Source organism: Hylobates moloch, unplaced genomic scaffold (assembly GCF_009828535.3).
Source record: "Hylobates moloch isolate HMO894 unplaced genomic scaffold, HMol_V3 SCAFFOLD_9, whole genome shotgun sequence".
Classification (NCBI taxonomy): Eukaryota; Metazoa; Chordata; class Mammalia; order Primates; family Hylobatidae; genus Hylobates; species Hylobates moloch.
Window position 1 is genome coordinate 38,294,295 of NW_026652284.1, and position 27,493 is coordinate 38,321,787.

Below are 27,493 nucleotides of genomic sequence, written 5' to 3' on the forward strand. Positions count from 1 at the left end.
GGTCAGGAGAGTCAAAGTCACACCATGGTAAGAAACAATATGGTTACATAAACGGATACAACACACACTGGGGCCTTTTGCGGGTGTATGGTGGGAGGAGGGAGATGATCAGGAAAAATAACTAATGGGTGCTAGGTTTAATACCTGGGTGATAAAATAATCTTTACAACAAATCCCCATGACACAAGTTTACCTATCTAGCAAACCTGCACTTGTACCCCTGAACTTAAAATAAAAGTTAAAAAAAAGAAACAACCAAAAAAATCTCAGCAGCTTAGGACAATAAGCCTTTGTTTATTGCATACACACATGCCAAGTAAGCATATGACATGATAGGTATGTTCAATGGCTTCACTATAGTAACCATTGTACTATCTACATGAATCCCATAACCTCATGTTGTAAACCTCAAATATACACAATAACATCTATTTTAAAATAGTAAAAGGAAGTCTGCTGCGTGGTTGGGAGGTTCTCCCAGACACTGTCCACATGCGTTGCCCATCATTCTTCCTGTTGGGGTGGAATCAGGTGGTGAATGGCACTGCTCCCTTAACCACCATGCTATCCAGTCACTAGAATTTCTGCCTATTTCTGCGAACACATGACTCTCCACAATCAGATAGCATCAGACATGTCAAGGTCAACCATCAGACAAACCAGCATTTAGAGGATGAGCAAAAGAACAGGGGACCCTGCCCTGGAAGAGACTCACAGTAGTGCTGAGGGAGGGAGGGAGTTTCTGCTCAAGCAGCAGAAGCACAACAGACACCACAAGTCAGTCTGTCCTTGTCCACTCAGACCCAGTGTGCTTACTGAGACCTGCCTGGAGTGGCTGTTCCTGTGCATAGCCCATCACCCTGACAGCACAACTACAGTCTTCGGACTCCGTGTCATAGTTCATCTTGTGCTGTCAGTTTGGATCCCAGTGCTAATGTTACTCATGAGAGTCCAAGAAGGTTGATGATAATCGCCCAGCTTACTACAGCACAAACACTTCGTGGAAGTGGGCGCTTAACTGAAAATCTCTTACTCCAGCCAGAGAGGTCATATTTTCCATTTATTTTACAACACTTCTTCAGATCCTATGTGGAAGTCTGTTTTCCTAGAGAAGATCATTTATTCCAGTCATTTAGAACTAAAATTCAAAATCCATGCACCCTCAGTTATTTAATATAGATAACAGAAAAAAATTCTGAGAATATTATGGGTTATTAAACACTAAAATGTGCTTCTGAAAAAAATTGCAGGATATCTTCATGTCAAGTTCTTTGGTTCTCTATGGAGCCAGGGATTCTGAATAGTTGCTTCTTGAGGTGTTTCCCAAACTTGGGATGCTATGATAGCGGCCATAAAATCAATATGCTGAGTTGAAAAAGATTATATCTCAGCAGCTGGTGAAGAAAGCAAACCTAAAATATTTTAGGTAAGCATTTATTGTGCACTAATAAGTGTGCTGCCTTGGCAAATGGAATTACCCAGACTGCAAAAATGCAACAAACTTGGAAAAATCTTTAAATATACAGAATATTTAATATATCATTTAATGTGAAAAAAAATGAAGAAAGTCTTTCCTTAAAGGAAATATCAAATTTCTCTAATCACATTCTTGTTTAACAACAAGACTGTAGTTAAAAAAAATTCAAAGGAATAGCACTAAATCCAAACTATAAAAGAAGATTAATATATAAATTAACTGGCACATATCATGCCATACAGTTTTTTAAAATGACATAGTGTTTTTAGGCTGGGCACAGTGGCTCACACCTGTAATCCCAGCACTTTGGGAGGCTGGGGCAGGTAGATCACATGAGGTCAGGAGTTTGAGACCAGCCTGGGCAATATAGCAAGACCTCGTCTCTATTTTTAAAATCCAAAAATATTAGCCAGGCATGGCGGTGCATACCTGTGGTCCCGGTTACTCAGGAGGCTGAGGTGGGAGGATCACTTGAGCCCAGGAGATGGAGGCTGCAGTGAGTTATGACAGTGCCATTGCACTTCATCTTGGGCAACAGAGTGAGACCATGTCTCCAGTAAATAAATAAATAAATAAATAAATAAATAAATAAATAACATATGGTGTTTTTACATTTCTTTATATGCATAGCTAAAATATTCAAGCAATTATTTTTATGTGTGGGTTGTGTTCTAAAGGTCACAATGTATTTTTCCTGATGAACAATGGTGTTTTTGAGGTCAGACTATCTTCCAAAAGTTCATTTAACTCAAAGTATTATAGAAAGATAGTACATTTGCAAGCAAAGTTAAAGTAGACTAAACAAAAGTTAAGTAATAAAGCAGACTGTCAAATTAACATACAAGAAACAGTAGCCTTCAATACAAAAAATAATCAGAAGATATAATGTAGGAGAGAGCCCCATTTCCAGCAAGAAAATAAAATATAAAATACTTAAGAATGAGCTTAACAAGAAATTTGCAAAACCTCTATAGGGAAAACTTTAAAATACTCCTGAAGAAGACTTGAATAAATGCAAAGACATCCTTTGCTCTTTGGGATAGGATGATTCAACCCATCATTAGTATATCAGTTCTTCCTCAGTTGATTTAGAAACTTAACATGGGCAGTAGTTCATGTCTATAATCTCAGCACTTTGGGAGCCTCAAGCAGGAGGATCCCTTGAGCCCAGGAGTTCAAGACCAGCCTGGGCAATATAGCAAGACCTTCCCCCACCAACAGCCTTCCCCATCTCTACAAAAAGCAAACAAACAAACAAATTAGTTGGGCATGGTGGTATACAACTGTAGTCCTAACAGTTCAGGAGGCTGAAGTAGGAGGATTGGTTGAGCCCCCAGAGTCCAAGGCTGCAGTGAGCTATGATTATGTTACTGCACACCAGCCTGGGTGACAGAGAGAGAGCCTGACTCTAAAACAAGCAAAAACAAAGATATTTGAAAAAAAGATAAAACTGGATCCTTAACTTGCACCATACAAAATAAGAATTTCCAACTAACCTGAGAAATAAATGTTAAAAATGAAACCATACAAGTACTAGAACACATGGAAGAGTTCTTCCATAACCCAGCAGGGATAAGGAAAGGCTCTATTCATTTATCAAATCTAGATGTGATAAAAGATAATAACAATATATTTAATTACAAAAATATGTGGTTTTTACATCTTATATGTATTCTATGTTTATGTATAATTATGTTAAAAATTAAATGATATTTAAATATATATTTTGCATTTCAGAAATATGTAAGTGATGGCAAACTGGGAGAAAATACTTGCAGCATGTATGTAGTAGGTGAAAAGTGCTGTCTTTTGGTCTTAGGAACCCAGTTAAGGGATCTATTTGAGATTTAAGAAGCAAGAAATGGAATACCAGGCAAAAACAATAAATTTGCACCAAGGTCTGTATGGGATTGACAGCAAGACATTTTATCTGAGCCCTAATCATTGTCCTGCTCATTCTGAACCAGGTAGGAACTAGAGTCTACATTTGGAAGGAACTGCAAGTGAGTGCCAAGTGACCCAGTTGCAAAAATTAGAGACATCAGCAATTCCCTGAAGATGTAACCACCCAAAGTGTCCATAGAATCCCTGTTATAATAGTAAGATATTGACCAGTGAGTTGGGTAAAATTTGTTCGTGACCTTATGATAGATGCTGCTGATTAAACCCTGGAGTTCAACTTACTTTAACAACTGCACTCTGGTTTTCATTCAATCCCCCTCCTCCTCCTACAAGTGCACTAGGCCTTATATCACTCAGTTCAGGCAAATACTCACTCATCTGCCTTTCTGCCTTTCCCAGGCCCAGCCATGTATGGTTATTTAGATTGTGCAATCAAAAATGAGCTTAAGAAATTCTTTACTACAGATAAGTAATACTGATAGATACTTTTCCAGCTTCTCATACAGTCCATACAGTCCTGGTTGCCTATATCAAACAGTTCTCTGTAAGAAGACACAAGCAAATCTCCTGGACCTTAGTTTGCTTCCTACAAAAAGAGTTCTGTTACTTAATGCTAAGAAAAATCCTAAGTACTGAACTTATTTGATCATCAAATTGAAGATGTAATCTATTTACGGGGGTAACATTATTTTCTGTACTACTAAGAAGAAAAATAGCTATGAATTCAACAATAACATTTCCTTATTATTTTGAAACTTTAATTATATTTATTGAAATGTATCATTTAAGTTTAATTAGACAGATTTTTATCATGTAGTACTTTTATGCATACATTAAAAGAAAAACATAAGTGAAATAAGTTGGTTAAAGTATTTCAAAGACTTCTTTGTATTTCCTACCCAACTATTCAGAATCCTATTTCAGCACAAAGTTATCAGTGTGTGTGCGTTTCCGCATACTGTGCCATTAACAGTATCAGTGATGTAGCACTTAAAACAATCATAAAAATAGACTCATAGCCATAGGTTACTAAAGGATAAAAGTTGCTTCAATATAGTAAACCTGCACAAGTACCCCTGAAACTAAAATAAAAGAAAAATCTAAATGTCTACCATCACTTTGGCTATCTAAAAATGTATATAAATAAAGCTATCATTTCTTTAAAATAAAAAAAGCTTCTTCAATTTTGCTTTCTAGGTTCTCTTCTACTAGATTCCCCCTGAATATGCAATTAACCTTCCTTTCTTATTCTTGGACACATTGATACATAATACTTTTCCATTTACTTTAAAATCCTATAAACCATTTCTATTGATGAGACAGCTCTGCCCATTTTGAAAACATTAGGATTAGGCCATTCGTTGTTTGTTTGTTTTTGAGATGGAGTTTTACTGTTGTTGCCCAGGCTGAAGTGCAATGGCACGATCTCGGCTCACTGCAACCTCGGCCTCCTGGGTTCAAGCGATTTTTCTGCCTCAGCCTCCCTAGTAGCTGGGATTACAGGTGCCCGCTACCATGCCCAGCTAATTTTTTATATTTTTTAGTAGAGACGGGGTTTCACTATTTGGCCAGGCTGGTCTTGAACTCCTGACCTCAGGCGATCCACCCTCCTTGGTCTCCCAAAGTGCTGGGATTACAGGCCAGCATGAGCCACCATGCCCAGTCTGGGCCATTAGTTTTTAATAAAATGCCCACTGGGTAAGTTTTAGCCCATGTCAAGAAGAACATGAAAGTTACCTATTTGTAGAAGGTTTAAAAGGTAAATACCCTCACTGTTTTGCCATTGACATCAAGATAACAATTTTTTTTAAATGGCTACAATCTTTCTGAGTTTGTAGCAGTGGTTCACTTGGAGTCTCACACTGGTTTTTCTGGTTCTAAGAGTGGTGGTTTCCATACCCCACTCCTGGATGCTCCATGTTAAAACAGGCCTTCCCATACTGCTGAAATTATGATAGTGTGTCTGCACTAAATGACAAGAACCCTTGTGGGACCTAGTGCCCATCTGACAGGTGTTCCCAGATCCCTAACCCCATATCTCTGCTGCTTATATTTCCCATCTAATTCTGGAAATTTACATGTGAGGACGAGTAAGTTTTGCTCTGGTCTGCTGGGGATTTCTAACGAAGAACAGGTCACTTTCTTTTTCAAAATTGTGTGATATCCCCATGGGCTTCAGTTAAATGAAAAGAATTTATGTAGTCATAATTGCCATCATATTTTCTAATATATTGTTTTATAAAAAGGTATGATTTACAAGTAAAAGCCATATTAAGTCTCCAATAACAGTTGCCTAAGATTTCAAATGTCTGCCTTATTATAAACATTAAACTGAACACCTCATCATTTTCTCCCTTATATAATCTAACTTATCTCCCTTTAGGCCACAGAAACTATCCTTTTCTCATTTTCCAAAGGTCTCTATGTTGTGAAACAAGATCATTTATCCTCATCTTTCTCTGCCTTCTGGTCATTTTTAACACCATTAACAGCAGCTGCTTCTGCAGAACCACTTTAACTCCTGCTTTCAAGTTTGTCACAAACCCCTCAGTTAGTTTCCTTAAATTTTCAATGGAAGAGAATTTCCAATTCAGCACTCTGCTGATAACAAACACTGTGTCCTTGGGCTGCCTGCATCTGACCCTGAGTGCCTTCATCTAAAGCAGTACTGTATAGTTGGACTCTACTTGGAACCATATAGCTTAGCAGAGAAAGGACAAGGCATGGGACCAGGAAGGACAGGATTCAAACTCCACGGTATTAGCTTTCTACTGCTGTGTAACAAATCACCACAACTTAATAGCTTAAAATAGCACATATTGGTTACCTCATAGTTCCTGTGGATTTAAAGTCCAGACATGGCCTTAGCTGGGTCCTCTGTAAGCTGCAATCCAGGTGCCAGCCGGGATTGAATTCTTACCTGGAGGCTTGACTGGGGAAGGATCTAGTTTTAAGCTCACTCAAGTTAACAGAGTTCATTTCCTTGTAGCTGTAGGATTCATGGCAGCTTGTTCTTCAAAGCCTGTGAGCACATCAAGATTCTAGACTGAGTCAGCTGGTAATATGGAGTCTTCTATGACATCACATAACATCCTATTATTACCTTTGTCATATTCTATTGGCTAGATGCAAGTCACAGGTACTACCCACACTGAAGAGGAGGGGACAGTAAGAGTGTAATGCCAGAAACAGGGATCTTGTAGTATCACCTTAGGTTCAATATGTCACCATCACTCTCCTTACATTCTCTTAGATTCCCAATTTTCTCATCAGTATTATCAGGATATGACAGAATGATGGTCAGACATCTTCCATGAGTTCAGGCAGCACCATTTCTAATGAGCACTGTATAGTAAGTTTTACTTGTCAGCTTGATTAGGCTAAAACCTCAGTGATTCGATCTGGATCCCCATCTGGATGTTCTGTAAAGGCAATTAATAGACATGATGAAAGTTCATAATAAGTTGCCTTTCTGTAAGTGAGCTTGACTTAGAAAACCTGCGTAGCCTGATTCATTGTGTTAAAAGGCCTTAAGAGCAGTGCTGAGGCTTTCAGACAGAGAAGAAATTCTGCCTGTGGACAACAGGCTCAACTCATGCTCAGCAGTTCCAGTCTGCCTTTCCTGGTAGCTTTCCCTACAGATTTTAGAGGACATTGGTAATATGGTTTGGCTGTGTCCCCACTCAAATCTCATCCTGAATTGTAGTTCCAATAATTCCCACATGTCATGTGAGGGACCAAGTGAAGATACTTGAATTATGGGGGAGGTTTTCCCCATCCTGTTCTCATGATAGTGAGTTCTTACAAGATCTGATGGTTTTATAAGTGGCTTCCCCCTTTGCTCAGCTCTCATTCTTCTCTCTCTTGCCACCTTGTGAAGAAGATGTGTTTGCTTCCCCTTCTGCCTTCATTGTAAGTTTCCTGAGGCCTCCCCAGCCCTGGGGAACTATGAGTCAATTAAATCACTTTCATTGATAAATTACCCGATCTTGGGTATGTCCTCATAGCAGAGTGAGAATGGACTAATAAAATTAGCTTGCCCAGCCAGCCCCCACAATCACATAAGCCAATTACTGGTAATAAATATGTTAATACATATCTCCTACCATATATGTTTCTCTAGAGAACCTAACTGATACAGATTTTGATACTGGAAGGGGTTCTAGAGAACTATAACCTCATGAGTGAGTTTTCTGCATTGGTTCTGGGGTTTCTGAAATTGATTCCCTAATATGATTAGATTTAAAGACACCCATGGATCTACTCCAGTGGTAAAAAGGGCATTGGTAGTTCATATCACAGTGTAACAATAGAGATACATAAAATATAGCCACCGGATACTCTTAATCAAATACCTATGAAAGGTGAGATTTGGGTTAAGGCGTATTTTCTACCTTAGAACATTTTAGTAAAACCAAAGAGTACAATGTGTTTGGCTGGTTATTACTAATTGTACTAAAGAAAGTGGGGAAAGAATAGGATAAGCTCAGAGTTTCAAATTCTCAGTTCAATCTCTACATAAATAATCTGAAAGCTTCTTTGTCTGCCCTGAAAGAAACTTTTATCATCTGTAGCCCGAGGGCAAGAATTTCTGAAAACCAAATTCAGAATCTAACCCTGTGAGTGGCTAAATTAAAATGCAAATTAGATTCTCAACTTTGCAGGGTGTCTTTTGTTAAGCAGAGAGCTTTGACTGGGAAGGAAGGGGACCTGAAAGTTTGAACGGGGACATATGGGTAGATCACAATGAAGCTGAGTCTTCTTTGTCAGTAGAAGCAGCCTTTCTACACCCTGCCTGAGGAAATTAGCCTGAAGAAACTGTAATGACTTTCCCTGAGGTAACTGCCTGGAAAGATAATGCTGATTCTCCTTAGGACCCACTGCCAGTACTCCTCTTTGCTTCCAGACCTATAATTAGACTCAACCCCAGCAGGCCCCCAAGGGTGAGGTAGAAAGTGTAAGCTGTGAGAAGGTGTGCCATATGAGAAAAGAACTGCACGATGTTTCCAATTTATACAGACAGAAACCCGGGGAATTCATGTGGGAATGCATTGTAAGAATGTAAGATTGTAGTGGAAGAAATATAAAGTTGAATCTAGCCAAACTTCTTGATATGAACCACTAATCAAATATTTGGGTTAGCTTGAGTGGTTAGAAAAGGCTTGGTTTGGTTGGTGGGTTCGCAGAAACATGAACATGAAGGTGGCCTATGCCAAATAATGCTGAATGTTAGAACTGCCTTGTAACATTGTATAATAAGGTATCCAAAGGCTTAAGAAAAGTGGAAAGTTCGAAAGATCATGTAAGAAAGATCTCCTCAACTAACGTGATAGGGTCCATAAGACACAGTTTTCACCACAACTTTGAGAAATAGATTTTTGAAGGATGTCCCAGCCTCCTTGAAGAGCTCTCTCGTCTCTCTTCAGGTCAGAAAGTACAGTGGGAACTGACATCATCAAAATGGGATCTCAGGCTGGCGCAGTGGTTCACACATGTAATGTCAGCACTTTGGGAGGCCAGGTGGGTGGATCACTTGAGGTCAGGAGTTTGAGACCAGCCTGGCCAACATGGTGAATCCCCATCTCTACTAAAAATACAAAAATTAGCCGGGCGTGGTGGCAGGTGCCTATAATCCCCGCTCCTTGGCAGGCTGATGAAGGAGAATCGCTTGAACTCGGGAGGCGGAGGTTGCAGTGAGCCGAGATAGCATCACTTCACTCCAGCCTGGGCAACAGAGCAAGACTCCATCCCCCTGCCACCAAAAAAAAAAAAAAAGGGATCTCTAAGTGCAATGGGTATAACAGTATCTCAGGGTGGCAGGGGCCAAGTGGTGGCTCTTCATTGCTTCAGACAAGGTGGGTGTAGCTACTGTAAAGGACAGCAGAGCCAAGATAGTAGTAAAAACATCTGATTCACCAAAATCCGTGGGGTTTTCTAGTTTATCCTGATGTTCCTAGAAAAGGAATAGGGCTAGGCACAGTGGCTCACGCCTGTAATGCCAGCACTTTGGGAGGCCGAGGTGGGCGGATCACTTGAGGTCATGAGTTCGAGACCAGTCTGGCCAACATGGCGAAACCCCATCTCTACTAAAAATACAAAAATTAGCCAGGCATAGTGGTGGGCACCTGTAATCCCAGCTACTTGGGAGGCTGAGGCAGGAGAATAGCTTGAATCCGGAAGGTGACAGTTGCAGTGAGCCAAGATAGCACCACTGCACTACAGCCTGCACCACAGAGTGAGAATTCATCTCATAGTAGAGAGGAAAGAAACCTAAAGCTTTAGAACACAGGGGATTTATTTTCTAAAATCTAAGCATCTGGAGGGAAATTATTGTTGAACCCAAGAATATCGGGACCTTTGCAACTAAGTTTTGGCCACTGACAGCTACACTCTGGGAGCCTGCCAGATCTTAGCAGCATCTGTTACCTGTTTTAGAAAGCCCCGGAACGTGTGATATGTGATTATTGTTTAAGAGATGCTATTGAAGTGGGACTGGCTAGCATGAAAGATGAGGTTTTAATTGAAGGTGGCTACCTGACTAGGGAGTGTTTATTATGTGCAGCCCCCACACTTGACAGGCCAGTGAAATAAGCATCAAAGATAACTTCGGGGTCTCTAAGAATTTACAAAGGGAGTAATTGGGGGAGGGAGGATTAAGCTAAGGGGCAGAATGAAAAATGTGCTCAGTGGAGAAGGGAATTTGGAAGAGTGGACAGGAGGAAAGAGATTTTCAATGAAGGATGCCCTCAGAATGAAATGAGTAGAAGATATAATATGTTAGACATTCATACACTGGGACATTCAGACCTATGCACTGAGTGCTATTAGGTGTACTTTGCAAAGACATCAAGAAGAAAGAAAGAGAGAGAGAGAGAGAGAGAAAGAGAGAGAAAGAAAGAAGAAAGAAAGGAGGGAGGGAGGGAGGGAAGGAAGGAAGGAAGGAAGGAAGGAAGGAAGGAAGGAAGGAGGGAGGGAGGGAGGGAGGGAGGGAGGGAGGGAAGGAAGGAAGGAAGGAAGGAAGGAAGGAAGGAAGGAAGGAAGGAAGGGTTAGTTCATTCTTCTTTTTTTTGAGACAGAGTTTCATTCTTGTCGCCCAGGCTGGAGTGCAGTGGCACATCTCGGCTCACTACAACCTCCTCCTCCCAGATTCAAGCAATTCTCCTGCCTCAGCCTCTGGAGTAGCTGGGATTACAGCCGCCCACTGCCACACTCAGCTACTTTTTTTGTATGTTTAGTAGAGACTGGGTTTTGCCATGTTGGGCAGGCTGGTCTCGAACTCCTGACCTCAGGTGATCCACCCGCCTCGGCCTCCCAAAGTGCTGGAGTTACAGGCTTGAGCCACTGTGCCTGGCCAGTTCATTCTTCTCTGAGGGAAGCTGAGGTTTAAGACCAGAAATGAGACCAGAATTTATGACACTTGCTATTCCCCCTTGTCATATATTAAAGACAGCACTGATGGGGCACAATGGCTCACGCCTGTAATCCCAGCACTTTTGAGGTTGCAGTGAGCCGAGATCGTGCCACTGCACTCCAGCCTGGGGGAGAGTGAGACTCTGTCTCAACAATTTAAAAACTAAAATAAAGAAAGTACTGAGGTGAATATTCCCACTTAACGTATTTTAGGTTGCTAAAGATTAACTATGGAAGGTGCAATGAAGAAAAATTCTAAATAGCACTTTGTTCTGATTTCTGCCTCCCTGTAAGCTGGAGTTCTTCTTTACTGCAGCTCAGTGGCCATAGGGCCCCAAGGATTTAGAGAGAAGAGCATGACCCTCAAGACTCAGAGGTCATGGTAAAGGAACAGCTGAGGGACAAGAGTGAAAGAAAAGCTCCTCACTTGTTATATTGAGGAGGGATGATAACAAGTATGGATGGAGAATGTGCTAAAAAATGTGTTCTTGGCAGGCATATACACACACACACATACACACACACACACTTTTTTTTCCTTCAGTTTAGAATTATGACCTTGCCACTAGGATAAAAAAAAAAGACAGAGGTGTGTCCAAAAGCAAAAATATGGAGAGATTTTTCTTCCCTATCAGCAGCATCAGAAAGAGGGTGGAAGGCTGGGTGCAGTGGCTCACACCTGTAATTCCAAAACTTGGGAGGCCGAGGTGGGAGGATTGCTTGAGCCCAGGAGTTCAAAACCAGCCTGGGCAATATAGTGAGACTTTATCTCTACAACAAAATAAAATTAGCCAAGCATGGTGGCCTGCTAATTCGGGATGCTGAAGTGGGAGGATTGCCTGAGCTAGGGAGGTAGAGGTTGGAGTGAGCCAAAATCACACCACTGCACTCCAGCCTAGGTGACAAAGTGAAACATTGTCTCAAAAAAAAAAAAGGGAAAGAAAGAAAAAAGGAAGAGGAAGAAATGTGTGTCCTGTTCTTAGCCCCAGGATCTTCTCCACCCCAGGACTTTTATCTCCACCTCTAAACCCTGAGAAGAGTCTTCATTTTCCTAGACAAAGAAGCATTCTATTTGTCTAGGTCTGGAAAGATCTTTAGACTAGTGGTTTAAAAAAAAGATGATGGATACTTTAAAGGGCAGCGTAAACAATAAAAACTATTAAAGGTCAATTGATCTGAGCTGTCTGGCAGGGAGAGCATACGGCTTCTCCACAAAGGGTGAGCTGGGCTGCAGTCCACAAAATGCCAGGTCAGAGCAAGCTGGAGATGATTGACAGGGAGAACTCTCCCGGGCTCAGAGTGTCTCAACGCCAGGAACCTCATTAGGACATCTTCCCTCCGCACTGTGACTTGACACTTCTTTATCAAATGATTCTGCAGGTAAAGACCCTGTAATTTGAAAATGATTGACTACACTGGGCAATAGATACAGTTGGAAATTCAAGAATATTTCCTTTATTAATCCTCTCTTTTAGAGGAGTGCAGTCTTCTTAAGGATCCATATGCTTGGAGTGTCATGTTAGACAAAACATAAAACAACTTAGTGATTGCTCTCTAGAAATGTATAAACTAATAAAATTGAATGAAGAAAAAAATACCTACTTTTTAAAGGGAAAAAGATGCTTTTAATTTTTTTATTCAGTCTGGAAGTTATTTTCATATAAGGTAAGAAGTACATTTTATCTGCAGAGAAACTCTTTTCATCTGAACTTGACCCATGTTAACCTCATTGGTTATAGGGGGTCACAGGACTATGACACCTCCCCATATGTTCTTTGGAATAGTTTCAACTTTATTTTCATTTTTTAAAAGTTGTTCTTCTTTGTTCTTTTACTTTCTTTTAATATTCTTCCTGCTGCCATTTCCAAGTAGTTCATTTAATTGGCAATGGATTAACTCACTTGGCTAGCAATGGAACAATGAAAAATTTAACACAGTGTTTATTCCTGTGTGTGTGTGTGTGTGTGTGTGTGTGTGTGTGTGTGTGGTTGTACATATGGCAAACTGGAATAAGTAAGGAAGCCGAACTTATTAAACTGCAATTCATAAAATACATCCTTATAAGTGTGTCACAACCTGGATACTAAAATCCAGCAAGAATTTTGTTAATTCTACCTTGTTATAATTTATTTTTATTTGATTTTCAAGAGTTTTCTGAGACTGTAGGAAGTCATCATTGCTATTCTTGTACTTATAATTTTTATTATTAAGTAATATGAAAAGAGAGGAAGGGAAGAGAAGGGAACTGGGACAGTAAGCATAAGAAAAGGTGCATTGCCTATTTAGGCTAAAAGAATGCAGATTACTAATTATCATTCATTTGATTGTGAATTTTATATTTAAACTTTCCTCAAATGATTATTTGTATTGTGTGATATTATCAGGAAAATCTTTGGAATAAGTATTAAAAGTATATTATTTAAAACCTTAATTTTTAAGCTTTTAGGAAAGATGTTTCATTGTGAACAAATAGTGAATGTACGTTAAAGCAATAATAATGATCATTCAAAAGACTCCATCAAAAACAGATATCTAAATATCCATGGTGCATAATTCCATGGCTTGTTTTTGAATTTTCTTTTTTTTGACATGGAGTTTTGCTCTTGTCACCCAGGCTGGAGAGCAATGGCGTGACCTCGGCTCACTGCAACCTCTGCCTCCCAGGTTCAAGCTATTCTCCTGCCTCAGCCTCCGGAGTAGCTGAGATTACAGGTACACGCCGGCCCAGCTAATTTTTGTGTGTAGAGACGGGGTTTCACCATGTTGGCCAGATTGGTCTCAAACTCCTGACCTCAGACGATGACGCCCTCCTGGCCTCCCAAAGTGCTGGGATCACAGGCGTGAGCCACCGCGCCGGCCTTTTTTGAATCTTTACGCAGCGTAAGACAGCAGCAGCTTGTTTGACCGCTAGTGGAAAATACATCTATTCTTTGCTGACCCCTAGTGTCCATAGCAAGTAAGCGTGGAATCTAAAAATCCCAAAGGAAAAACATGGCAGTTTGAGAAATGACGTTTTGTTTCATTCAAAACAAGAAAGAAAGAAAAAATGCGTTCCAAAATAAAATAATTCACCTCCAGTAAATTATATAGTTAGCACAGAAACATACATGGAGAATGAAACAGATGTTTTCAAATTCAGCTTCTGCTTTTGATAGAGGGTAAACCCGAGGAAGACTTTTCAGGGCTATGGAGCACCATCTGAATTGTTTTGTGGGAACCATTCTTTCTCTCTGGCTACACTGGCCTCAAATCTGTTCTACAAGTATGTGAAGATAATCTTTGGGTTTTCAAATCCTTCCAGCACTACCCGACCACCACTCTGGGCAGCATTACCACCATCACCAGGACCAACAGCCTTGTCGACCATGACCACCCGCTGGGAGCAAGAAACAGGTGATCTCCCCTCCCTGAGGCTGTGAGGACAAATAGATGTTACCTAAGCAAAGTGAGAGACAGAGACAGGCACAGAATTCTTTCTTTCTTAGCCCAATCCAAATCACACGTTTTTGCTTCTCTTATGGTGAACTGAAGCAGTCACTCAGTAATTGCCTGCCCTAACTACAGTTGACAAGGCTTTTTTTTTTTTTTTTTTTAAGGCAGTGTCTCATTCTGTAGCCCAGGTTAGAGGAAGCTGAGGTTTAAGACAGCTTAAACCTCTACCCTGGGCAACAACTATGATCACAGTGGTGTTAACATAACTCACTGCAACTTCGAATCCCTCGGCTTGAGCTATCCCCCTGCATCAGCCTTCCATGTAGCTGGGACTACATGCACCTGTCACCACATCCGGCTTATTATTATTATTATTATTATTTTGTAGAGACACGGTCGCTCTATGTTGCCCAGGCTGATCTCAAACTCCTAGCTTCAAGCCATCCTCCTCCCTCTGCCTCCCAAGTGCTAGGATTACAGATGCTAGCCACTGCACCTGGCCTAAGGCTTTCCTTTTTGAGAGAGGGATCTTTACAATTCAGCCAATTAAGTTTTCTTCACCATTGTCTCTGCCTGCGGATAATCTCTTTTTGCAATTGGAAGCCCTCTGAGGGTTTACATGGAACATCACACCACGTGAAATTATCAATCACTAGGCTATATTTTTTCCATGGTTTCAAAAATAGAAAAAGAAAATGAAGCCTATTGTTCTTGCATGTTTGTTTGTTTGTTTAGGGTTTTTTTTTTCCTGTAAGATAAGTAGCATCTATGACTTTCAGTCTCTTTGCCTCTTTGTGTTTCATACCATCCTCCAATTAATTACCACGATCTGAATTCTTATTTATTTATTTATTTATTTATTTTTAAGATGGAGTTTTGCTCTTGCTGCCCAGGCTGGAGTGCAATGGTGCTATCTCCACTCACTGCAACCTCTGCCTCCCAAGTTCAAACAATTCTCGTGCCTCAGCCTCCTGAGTAGCTGGGATTACAGGCATGCGCCACCATGCCTGGCTAACTTTTTGTATTTTTAGTAAAGACAGGGTTCCACCACGTTGGCCAGGCTGGTTTTGAACTCCTGACCTTAGGTGATCCACCCACCTCAGCCTCCCAAAGTGCTGCAATTACAGGCATAAGCCACCACACTTGGAACGTCACAATCTGAATTCTTAAAACACTCTTAATTCAAATATTTATCCTCTTCATTGGATGCTGAGTTCAGTCAGCTCATAGATGTTTTTCCAAAAGTGTTTGTCTGATTTTAAATCTTCAAATAACCCATTTTGTTTCTGAATTAATAAGAACATTTGTCCTAATTAATTTCTCTAATTCTGAACCAAGATGTCGCCCCTCGGGTATTCTAGGATACATTGAACCATGAATGTTCAGGTTGATTGTTTATCATATGTCTATGTGTCTATTGTCTCAATTACATGCAATTCTTTCTTTGGGAACTTTGATAAATGGCCCAAAGACATTCATGCTTGGAAATGGGAAAATTTTTTATGTCTTTCCTCTCTTGTTTGTCTATTAAGATGGATATTTTGAATATAAAAACTCTTTTTAGAGGTAGTGGAAACGACTTTTAATTAAACTAAACTCTTCAAATATTTTAAAGGATATATATACATTTAAGTTTGTTTGCTGAGAAGTCTGTGTTTAGAAGTCTGCCAGGATCAAAAGAAGTAAATACACGCTAAGAATAATCACTTCTAAGAGTAGATCTACTTCTCACACTGTGAACCACAGTGGACTCTGGCCGCCCTGCCCCTGTCTTAAAACACTGTCACTTCTCCTGCCCAACCCTCTGAACTTCCTGATCCCAGCATGACTTTTAAGCCTATGGTCTAGCCCCCATCAATTTTGCGAGTTCCAATAACATTCTAATATATCCCTCTTTTTGCTAAGAGATTATTTTTGCTAATTGCATCCAAAAATCCTACTTGATACAGAAATTATTTCCAAAAAGTGAGGTGTAGATAACAGGCTCCAAAGGGAATATGGAGAATTTGAATCTAGTCACCTGTGTAAGGTAAAGCTGAAGGCAATGAAATTCTCAATAATAACCCCAGGTGGGAATGCAAGACTTTACAAAGTAGCTACAAAACTAATTAAATTATCACCTATGGTCCCCCCAAATCAAGTTCTTTTTAGGGTAAGGCTTTAGGTGGCTGCATTCCTGCTGACATGAGAGTATAGAAAGCCAGGTGCAGTGGTTCACATCTGTAATCCTAGCACTTTGGGAGACTGAGGTGAGAGGATCGCTTGAGCCCAAGAGTTTGAGACCATCTGGGCAACGTAGTGCAACCCTATCTCTAATAAATAAATAAATTAAATAGCCAGGCATGGTGGTGTACATCTGTAGTCTCAGCTGCTCAGGAAGCTGAGGGGGGAAGACTGCTTGAGCCCGGGAGGTCGAGGCTACAGTGAGCCATGATCATGCCACTGCATTCCAGCGTGGGCAACAAAGTGAGACCCTGTCTCAAAAATAAAAAATAATAAATAAATAAATTCAAGGACTTTAGGCTATCAAAAGTCAAGTAGCAGCATTTAAGTAAAAGCAAAGTGGGCATGGTTATCCTAATAAGAACCAGGTAGCCACATGGTAGTCACATGGTCTGAGCACAGTAATATCCATCACAGTTGATTCAACAGGGATTTTCTGGAGCCAACAGAGATAAGCAGCCCAATAAGGTCATGCTTTATTTGTATAGAAAAAAAAAACAGATCTGGGGAGCAGAATTCAGTCTACGGCAACCACAATAGAGAATTGTAGTCCTCATTCAATCCTTAGGCTTTAATTAATTCATAAACAAAGAGGCCCTTGAATAAAGAGGAGACTGCGTACTCTTTGGGAAGAACTCTGCAGTTAAACCCCATTGTGTAATATATTTTGAAAGGATATCTGTAAAAATTGTCAGAATTCCCGCATTGACTCCTTCATCAATAGGTATTGTGGTAGAAAAGGTCAAGTGGAAGCCCTTGGAATTCTCATTCCCCCTAAAAGTACATCAAAAACTCTTACATTCCCAGAAAAATCACAGGGATAGGGACATCATTAAAACTTCAATAATACCAGGGTGGTAATTTATCTCATTTCCATTTAATTTTCCAGTGCAGTACACCAAGGATAAATGGGTTTTTGAGAACGACAGTGAATTGTCCTAAACTTAATCAGATGATGACACAAATGAAAGCTGCTATTTCAGATTTTATCTCATTGAAGTAAATCTACACAGACTCTAGTGCTTGGCATATAGCTGTTTATCCTGAAAATATTAGCTTCTCTTTTGCACTAAATATAAAAATTTTTAAACATTTTGCTTTCACCTGAAGAAACTTGAATTTAATTTACAGATAGGTCTGCCTCCTATACTGATACAGGCCAGAGGAGACCTGTGCAGTGGTACGGGCCTCTCAGGGTGGGCTTAGAGGACAATGATGAAGTGAAACATTTTCACTGAGCAGAACTTTGAACAGCACACCTCAATGTCCACTTTTTCTAGAAGAGATGAATTGTTAATATCTACATTAAATTATGAGCAATGGAAAACATTTGACCAGAGGGTCAAGGGCTTGAAAAAAGCAAGAAGAGAGGATTGATGACAAAGTGATTTGGGGAAAGAGTACGCTATTAGACCTCTCAGAATGGGCCCAAGGTGTGAGAGTGTGAGAATATTTGTGTCTCATATGAATGCCTGCCAAATGACCACTACTATAGAGAAGTCTTTCATGAATCAAGTGGACAAAACTATTATTTCTATTAATTTCTTCAATATTCCCCCCCACCCGAACTGTTTATTCGACAGACTCATGAAAGCAGTGGCCATGGGCAGAAGAACAGAGGATATAAATAGATCCATAGCTTGCTTATTTGACCAGAGCCTCTGCCAAATATACAGCTTACCAGAAGTAGTGACCAACCTTGAACTCTTGATAAGATCTCATGCTTCAAGGTAACTAAGCAGCTGCTTGGCAATTGTTTACATTGGACTCTTTCCACCATGAAATAGGCAGTCACTGGCAATAAATGGAATAAACACTTATTCTGGGTTTAGATTTGTTCTCCACACCTCTCACAACAGAGCCAACACCACCATCTGCAGAATAACAAGTACCTGATACAGAAGTACAGTACTGGCCACAGCATTGCTTCTAAGAACTTCACTTTACAATGATAGAAATATAGCATGAACTAACAAATGTGGAATTCATATGCACCTTCATTCTCCAGAAGTAGCTGGCTTTGTACAACCCTGTAATGATCTATCAAGTTCTCAGTCACAATGCTAGCTCTAGTTTTAAATGTTTGGTTCTCTCTCACAGGGTATAGAAAATTATTTGAACCAGTGAACATAATATGGTAATATAATGCTTTCTCCCATATCTAGAATATCCAGGTTCAGGAACCAAGGGGTGGAAGTGGAGGTTGTACCACTAACAATTGCATCTAATCATACTTTCACAAAATGTTTGCCTTCCATCCCAGAAACTCTGGGCTCTGCTGGTTTAGAGATTATAATATCTACTTGGGTTATCTATTTCTCCATATAAATCCTTCCCCAGTATATATTGGCTTTACAAATCAAGAACGTTTACTTTTCTCATGAATGTGATGTTTAGACTGGGCTTCTCAGGAATAGTAACAGCTGAAGAGGCCCAAAGGCTAAGGGCTGAAATCATCTGAAGGCTCACTCACTCACATCCGAACTCTCAACTGGGAAGATGCAAATAGCTGAGGACTGGAGTAGCTGGAGCTCCTTGAGCATTTCTAGCTCTGTGGTCTCTCTACAAGATCACTCCTGCATGGTGGCTTCAGAATAGCTGGGCCTCTTTTATTAAGCCAAGCATGACATGTACCTCTTCCAAGCATGTCTTGAGAAAGAGAGAAAGCCAGATGGAAGCTGTATTGCCTTTCATATCCAAGACCGAGAAGTCACACAGCGTTACTTCCCTGAGAGTCATGGCCCACTAAGATTCAAGGGAAGGGAACATAGACCCCCACATCTTGATAGAGGACTATCAAAGTTACAAAATAAAAAGAGCATGGGAGAGGGGATATATTTATGTGACCGCTTTTGCAAACCCACTCTGTCAAAATATCCAATGGAGAAAGACTTCTACCAGGGACACCACCACGTAGTTCCACCAAACAAGAAGATGGAGCTGCCATTGACACTTGACCATATTAAGATCCTCATGCCACTGAAAAAACAAGTATGGGAGGCGTCAGCAATTGAGTAAAATTCTGAGTATAAAGGGGGAAAAGGTACAGTGATTATTGCACACTGAGCACAGGGAGAAGAGAAACCAGGGGAATCCTGGGATGCCTCATTGTACTGCCAGGTTTAAACACATAATTGAGTAGGAGGCATGGGCAGTCCTATGCGAGTGTAATCCACATGAATGCAGATACCTCAGGAATGAATGTTTGGGTCACTCCATTATGAAAAAAACCATATAGACTAGCTGAGGTGAAGACTGAAGGCAAGAGGAACAGTGAATGAACAGTAAAGAAAGGACACAAAAACTAGCAGCAAAAGCCTTGTGATAAATTGTAGAAGCAGAGACTACACCCGCCTCCTATATTCCCTCCTTTTTATGTCATGACTATATTGTTATTAATCATTTCTCTCCTCTTTTTTCAGTCTTTCAATATGCATACCTTGTGGGTAGTTAACTTTGCAGTTTTGCACATAATTATCCTGGGATTATTCAGATCTGCCTGTAGGAACCAACTCGACTTTGGATCATTTCCTGTTAGTTGTGTGAGAGATGTCTCACTCTGCTAGGTGGAGATAAGTTTTAATGTATGAATATATTAAGATGGTGTGTGTAGATGTTGGATGGGTAAATGTGAGGCCCACAGTGGTCACTGGTAAGTTTCTAGCTATCTATCACCCAATCACCTACTTCCTCCAGCATCCCAAACTCCTCTGGGAAATTCTCTACCATGAGAGTCCAGGGAAAGAAGTAGTAGCCTCCCATTGTGGAAGCCATAATTGCTGATTCCATCTCTCTCTCTGGCTTACAGAAAATTGTATTATTCGGTTGCAATTAAAGTGACTGAAGGAGGAGGCAACAGTTGGAAGTCTGATTCATAAGCTGGCATCTGCTACGTGAACAAGGCTGAAGAGCATGTTGTTTAGTCCTCCAGCGCTTCCTGGGTTCTTGTCCTCTACTCAAGGATTTTCCATTAACTGAACCCCTGATATATAATAATGTATTAGTCTGTTCTCACATTGCTAATAAAGACATACCTGAAACTGGGTAATTTATAAAGAAAAGAGGTTTAATTGACTCACAGTTCCACATGGCTGCGGAGGCCTCACAATCATGGCGGAAGGCAAAGGAGAAGAAAAGGGACATCTTACATGGTGGCAGGCAAGAGACCTTGTGCAGGGGAACTCCCATTTATAAAACCATCAGATCTCGTGAGACTTAGTCACTACCATGAGAACAGTGTGGGGGAAACGGCCCCCATGATTCAATTATCTCCACCTGGTCCTGCCCTTGACATGTGGGGATTATTACAATTCAAGGTGAAATTTGGATGAGAATGCAGCCAAACCACATCAAATAATAAATTTGGTTTTCTGACTAAAGAAAGCCAGACCTCATGTTTGCTATTTACATATGTATATGTGGTCAATGGGGGGGAAAAAAGAAAGGATACATAGTATAGTATTAATATTGGTTATCTCTGTATTATGGATTAAAAGTGATATCAATTTTTCTTATACGTTTCTATGTAATAAACAGGAAAAAGCAAGTATTACTTTATATACAAAACTCAATTATTGAAACTAGGGCAATAACCCACCAAAATAAAGAAAATAATTCTCCTATGCCAATATAGATGACAGGAAGATAGAAAGATAGATGTATAGATAGTTAGATAGACAGAGACAGAAAGATAGGAAATTTGGGCAACTTAAAGTGAGCACTTTTATATGCTATTTAGAAGAAGAACCACTTTGCCATGTTCTCTGAGGTTTTAGGTAGTCCACGATATATTTGTTTGTTAAGCAACTTAAAATGAGCACTCTTATATGCTATTTAGAAGAAGAATCACTTTGCCATATTCTCTGAGGTTTTAGGTAGTCCATGATATATTTGTTTGTTAAGACTTTTACTGCTCATTCAATGCATAGTATAGTATGCTATTATGATAGAAGAAACTTGCTTAAAATGCTTTGTGATTATGGTAGAAAAAAATGTATTCTTATCCTACGCTGAGTAACCAATCAGTATTGTCAACTTGGATATACAACAGCTTTTTGCCAGTAACAAAATCATGAATGTGTCTGTAATATAAAAACTATGGAGAAACTTTGTATGTTTATTCTGTGATTTTCTTAGTAGATCAATCTCAAGTTTTCATATTTTGATGCATGGTTACTCCTTCCCCAAAAATATTTATATTTTGTGTAATTTGTTAAAATTTTATTTGGGTGTTTTAAAATTTTAATTTAAAAATACTCTTTGAGAAGAACCCAAACTTACTTCACCTTCAAACAACAATAAAATATGTTCTAAAAGGAGTTCAAATTTTCTTGTGAAAAAACTTAGGATCTTTTTATTTTAAAGATGTAGCTTCTGTGAAAATGGAAAGGGACCTTTCTTCAGGCCAAGAAAGATGACACAATGAGCACAACAGCCACTTTTATCACATGCAGAAGTTTCCAACCCCATGGGGTTCTTGTCACCAGGCAGTGCCACCTGATGCATGGTGAGTGACAACAGGGTTATGGTAAGAAGCAAAATGAGAAAGATGTATGTTCACAACACTTTATCTTGGAAGTAAGGAAAGAACTAGGTCTATTCCTCAATTTCTTCATTCCTCACAAAGTAAACAACATACTTTCTAAAGCCTGTATTGTTAAACCAACTTTAGTGAGATATAATTTACATTCAATAAAGGGCCTTCATTTTAAGCATGTAATTCAAAAAGTTTTAAAAATGTATATATCAGTGAATCCACCAACACAAAGAAGGTATGGAACATTTTCAGTACTCCAGAAAGTTTCTTATGACTCTAGTCAATAGCCCCCCACCCTAGTAAGCAGGGAAATCCTGAATTGTTTTCTGTTACTATACTAAAGTTTCAAATCAGAATTTAAATACTGAATGAGTAATAAGTAATTATATAAAGCCACTTCTGTGGTGGATAGTGGAAATTTGTTACCACTTACCTAAGAAATCAATGTCCTAAAGTAATCCTTGGAAATAGGCCCATCTTAATGTGCTCTATATTAGTGCTATCCAAGATACCATTGCACAAAGTATTTGTTACCAGTGCATTTCAAGATATGGAATTTAAAAGTAGAAGCTTAGAAATTTTTATGGCAATTTGACATTACTATGTCATCTGCTCACATGATCACCTTTGTTAGAAGTTCAATTCTATTGTATTTAATAAAAGTATTGGTCAGCAACAGGGTGGAAATTTTTAGAAATTTAAAAAATTTTTTTAAATCTAGAACTTTACTACAGTTAGAAAAACAGTCCATATGTACTCTCCATCTGCCCTGACCTCCAATAATTTAGTTTTCTTCCCTCTGTTCTTTAAGTAAAAGCTTTTAAAAGATATGCACTGAATTTGGAGCAGGAAATGAGCTAGAATATGAGTAATTTGTCAAGATTTCTTACAATATATAAGTAGAGAAATAAATCCTTAATGATTTTTTTACATTTAAACCCAAATAAGTGTCCAAGCAGAAAAAAAAAAGTCACTTATAAAAAAAGACTGAGGAAATTGCTGCTGCCTGTGAGTTGATTTAAGCTAATGGTGCAAGTAGCCATTAGTTCAACTAATGGTAATGGACCTTCTGATGAATGATTTGGCGAAAATGTCCAGATGCCTCCATTCTACAAAAAGCTCAGAAGAAGTAAAAATGGTATCTATTTTTAAATTAACGGTGAATAGATAATTAAAGTAAAAGCAATATATAAAGATGTTATTTAGCTATGACAACTAATAGATTATTCTTAAAATTTCTAATGTTTTCTGTCCTATAAAATAATTTAATGATAGTAATATTGAGAAACACATATAGTACTTATTATATGCCAGGCACTGTTCAAAATGATTGACATATTCTTTTCATTTAACCTTCATACCAACAATCTGAGGTAGTGAATAGTATCCCTAGTTTACAGAAAAAGAAACTGAGAATAAAAAAGTTGAGTTGAGTCATCTTGCCCAAGGTTACACAGCTAGTCAGTAGACAAGCTGGGTTTTAAACCCAAGTACTAGGACTCTCAAGTGTATGTGCCCAACATCTATGTCTGTAGTCTCTTTGCTGTTGAGAAGCTTAACTTTCACCACAGAAGTCATTAAATGAGAAAGCTGACAAAAAATAATTAAATGAATGCTCTATTCCATGTATTTTCTAATGAATTGATCATATCATTTATTAAGTTAAAACATTGAGAACTAACTTCTTTTTCTTTCACAGGATATTTTCTCAGTTGCTTTTGCTAATCATGCTGGGATTATGTAATGGTATAACAATCAATTAAAAATTAAATAAATAATAAGCCTCCAATCAATTTGCTTTTTTTTTTTTTTTTTTTTTTGACAGGGTCTCACTGTTGCTCAGGCTGGAATGCAACAGCATGATCATGGCTCACTGCAGCCTTGACTTCCTAGACTCAAATCCACCCTCCCACCTCAGCTTCCTGAGTAGCTGGGACCACAAGCATGCACCACCACACCTGACTAATTTTCTTTTTTTTTAAGAGCCAGTGTCTCCCTTTGTTGCCCAGGCTGTTGTCAAACTTCTGTGCTCAAGCAATCCTCCCACCTCAGCCTCTCAAAGTGCTGGGATTACAGGCATTAGCTAACGGACCCAGTAAACTGGTATTTCTAATAAGGTTAAACAACTTATTATTTATTTTTTTCTATTTAAATATTCATCTACTTTGAGTGCTACTAAGTTGTTATCAAGGTACTCTATGTTGACAATGGCATAAAGTCTCATCCAGAAAAGAATGCTAATATCAGGCTGCTGAAATTATGGTTTATATTTGATGGAGCAAAGGGTCAGTCCTATGACTGAATTTCTTCTCTTATTTTACAATATCTCTGGCTCCAAGCACCACACACTATATATGCTTGGAGGACATTCTGGTTTATATCTTATATGATCAATAGAAAATTACTCTGAATGTTAGTCATATTATAGAAATTCTATGACTTGAATTTTTTAAGCCAGGAAGATTTTGAGGGAGTGGAGAACATTTAGATGATTTAGATTTCTTCATGATGTATTCATTAAAATAGGACCAATTACTTCTGTAATGTATCTAAATGAGATGTTTTGCTTCTTGACATTGTATATATTGGTGTATTCATTTTCAATCAATCAGAAATTGGACTCAAAAATATCATTCAATCATATCAGCAACGAAGAAAGTATATCTTCCTACAGTTTTCCATAAAAACAAACGCCTCCCTTGCAAATTTTTAATTCCTGTAAAGTTAAAGCAGTCACTTGATAAAAAGAAAAGTATGGAACTTTACATTACATTTTTCTTAGGCTGGTGCACAAGCTAATGTGTAAATTCTTTTATATACATAATTAAAATAACAGATGCAAATTTTGAATTCAATTGAAAGTAAATTTGGAGGTTAAAAAAGAAAAGATGATTTTAAATACCTATTGATTTCATATGAAAAGCATCATTAGACATATACGAAATACAGTAATAATGTTAAGTATTATTTTCCACACATGGATTTTCTATCTGAATAATGACAAAACATAACATGCAAATTTCAAAACATTTCTATTGAAGGCATCAATAGAATGCTTGACAGAAGCATCAGGTGAAATTTTGTATACCAGATTAGTGACAGGTTAGTCTTGTAAACATCTTCCTCCTCTGACAATTAAAGATTTTCAGTTAGCAACTGAGCTGCCTAATGCTGGCTAGGGAGGAGTTTCTTTCGTGGTACACAGAAATATCACATGAAAACAGTGCATGCTGAAACATGAGAACTTCCATGGAACGTGTCAGAAGTTGTTTGAAATATCACACACAGTATTGAATATTTTAGTTCAGATGGCTTTTGTTTGTTTGTTTTGTTTTGAGACGGAGTCTCACTCTATCAGCCAGGCTGGAGTGCAGTGACGGAATCTCGGCTCACTGAAACCTCCACCTCCAAGGTTCAGGCGATTCTCCTGCCTCAGCTTCCTGAGTAGCTGGGATTACAGGCATGCACCACCACACCTGACTAATTTTTGTATGTTTCGTAGAGATCTGGTTTCACCATGTTGGCTAGACTGGTTTCGAACTCCTGACCTCAAATGATCCACCCACCTTGGCCTCCCAAAGTGCTGGGATTATAGGCATGAGCCACCGCACACAGCCACTCAGATGAGTTTTTTACAGAAATGACAAAGGCATTTTATCTCACATTGCAGTTAACACCAAGTATGAAAGTATTAAGATGTTTAGGCATTTCTTTAAAAGAAAATCAATCATAATATTTGCTTCAATAAATTCTTCTGCTAAAATTTGCCTCTATGTATTTATTGACTGAATAACATGTGTCAACCAACGTGCTAGTTTATTGTACACAGAATGGCAAACAAGATATAATTCCTGTCTCCAAAGACTTTTCAGTAGAGAAGGACAAGTAGAAGACGAAATATTTATACGATTTTTCATCATCTATACATACAAAATGTGAGTAAATGTGTCTATGAAAATATCAGCACATTATCTGAGTAGCTTCTGTCTAGGAAAAACACTCAACAAAAGAGTACTTTTCAGTTTTTATTACATAAAAGCTATTTAAAAGTTAAAACAAAAAAAGTAAGATTTTTAAAAGGTGGGCCAACAACAACAAAAACAAAAACATAAACGAGGTCTTGGGGACAAGATGTCCACAAAGTTCTTGGAAAAGCTCTGACATATTCATGGAGATCGAGAAAGTCACATGCATGTGCGAGGCTATGTGTATTTTCAGGAAAGACCTAAGACTGACTTAATATATCCCTTTTCACTGGCCCTTAGGGTCTTTGAAAACAGGAGTGAAGGCTAAGTTAAAGCTGTCAACTTCCATTTCAGGCATACTCTAACACACACACATACATGCATGCACACACACGCACACACTCACTGAGAAACCCTTTGGAAAGGATAGGACACTTATTAGTTTAAAGCACTTAACCATCCTTCTACCCAATTATTGGCTGACTACTGAGTTAACCAAGGAGAGATTTCAGTGGTTGCACATGATAAAGCTTACAGACTTTATTGAATTAGGCCAGAAAAGTCACTAAACAGTAAATAACAACAACCAAAACAAATAGCAACAACGAAAACTTACGGTAAGTAAGGGGGGAGTCTGATTTTCAGAATTGCCACACAATGTTATTTTAAATGTCCAGCTTTAAATAAAGAATTATGAGGCATACAGAAACACAGTATGGCCCATGCACAATGGGGAAAAATGTATTCAATATAAATATTATGCAAGGAAGCCCTGATATTGGACTTACTAGACAAATGCTTAAAACCAGCTGTTACAAATATAGTCAAAAACTAGAAGAAACTGTGTCTAAAGAAATAAAGGGGAGTATATGAATAACCAAATTGAGACTATCAATAAAGATATAGAATTTTTTTTTTAAAAAAAAGGACCAAATAGAGATTCTAGACTTGAAAAGTACGATAACTGATGTGTGAAATTCATAGGAGGGTCTCAGGAGCAGACGTAAGCTAGCAGAAGAAAGAATTAAGTAAACTTGAAGATAGATCAAGTCTGGAGAAATTTACAAAAATTAAGAGTCCCCAGATACACGTGGGATATTTTCAATACGCCAACACGTGTAATGTGAGTCTCAAAAGTAGAGGACAGAAAGAAAGGAGCATAAAGAATAATTGAAGAAATAATGGCACCCTTTACAAATTTGATGAAAGCGTTTTATCTATGAATCTAAGAAACTCAACAAACTTTAAGGAGGATAATCTCAAAGAAATCCACATGTACACACACTACAGTCAAACTGTCAAAAGCTGGAAAGGAAAAAAAAATCTTGAAAGCAGTGAGAGAAAAACAACTTATTACCTACAAAAAAATCCCCAGTAAGTTAACATTTGACTTATAATCAAAAACAACTGGAAGCCAAAAGGCAGTGACATGACATATTCAAAGTGCTGAAAGAAAAAGACCCTCAACCAAGAATTATATATTCAACAAAACTATCCTTCAAAAATAAAGGAAAATGTAAGACATTTCCAGATAAACAAAAACTAAAA

General features: G+C 38.7%; 2 long non-coding RNA genes across 2 annotated transcripts; both read left to right on the forward strand.

Moving 5' to 3' along the window:
• The first annotated feature begins 12,103 nt into the window (after positions 1-12,103).
• Positions 12,104-14,125, forward strand: LOC131384223 (uncharacterized). The gene is made up of 3 exons (XR_009214870.1): positions 12,104-12,169; positions 13,404-13,501; positions 14,091-14,125. It is a non-coding gene; the product is annotated as an uncharacterized LOC131384223 (long non-coding RNA).
• A 9-nt stretch (positions 14,126-14,134) lies between these two features.
• LOC131384224 (uncharacterized) lies at positions 14,135-20,310 on the forward strand. Its single transcript, XR_009214871.1, has 3 exons — positions 14,135-14,182; positions 18,028-18,174; positions 20,253-20,310. It is a non-coding gene; the product is annotated as an uncharacterized LOC131384224 (long non-coding RNA).
• The last annotated feature ends 7,183 nt before the right edge of the window (positions 20,311-27,493 follow it).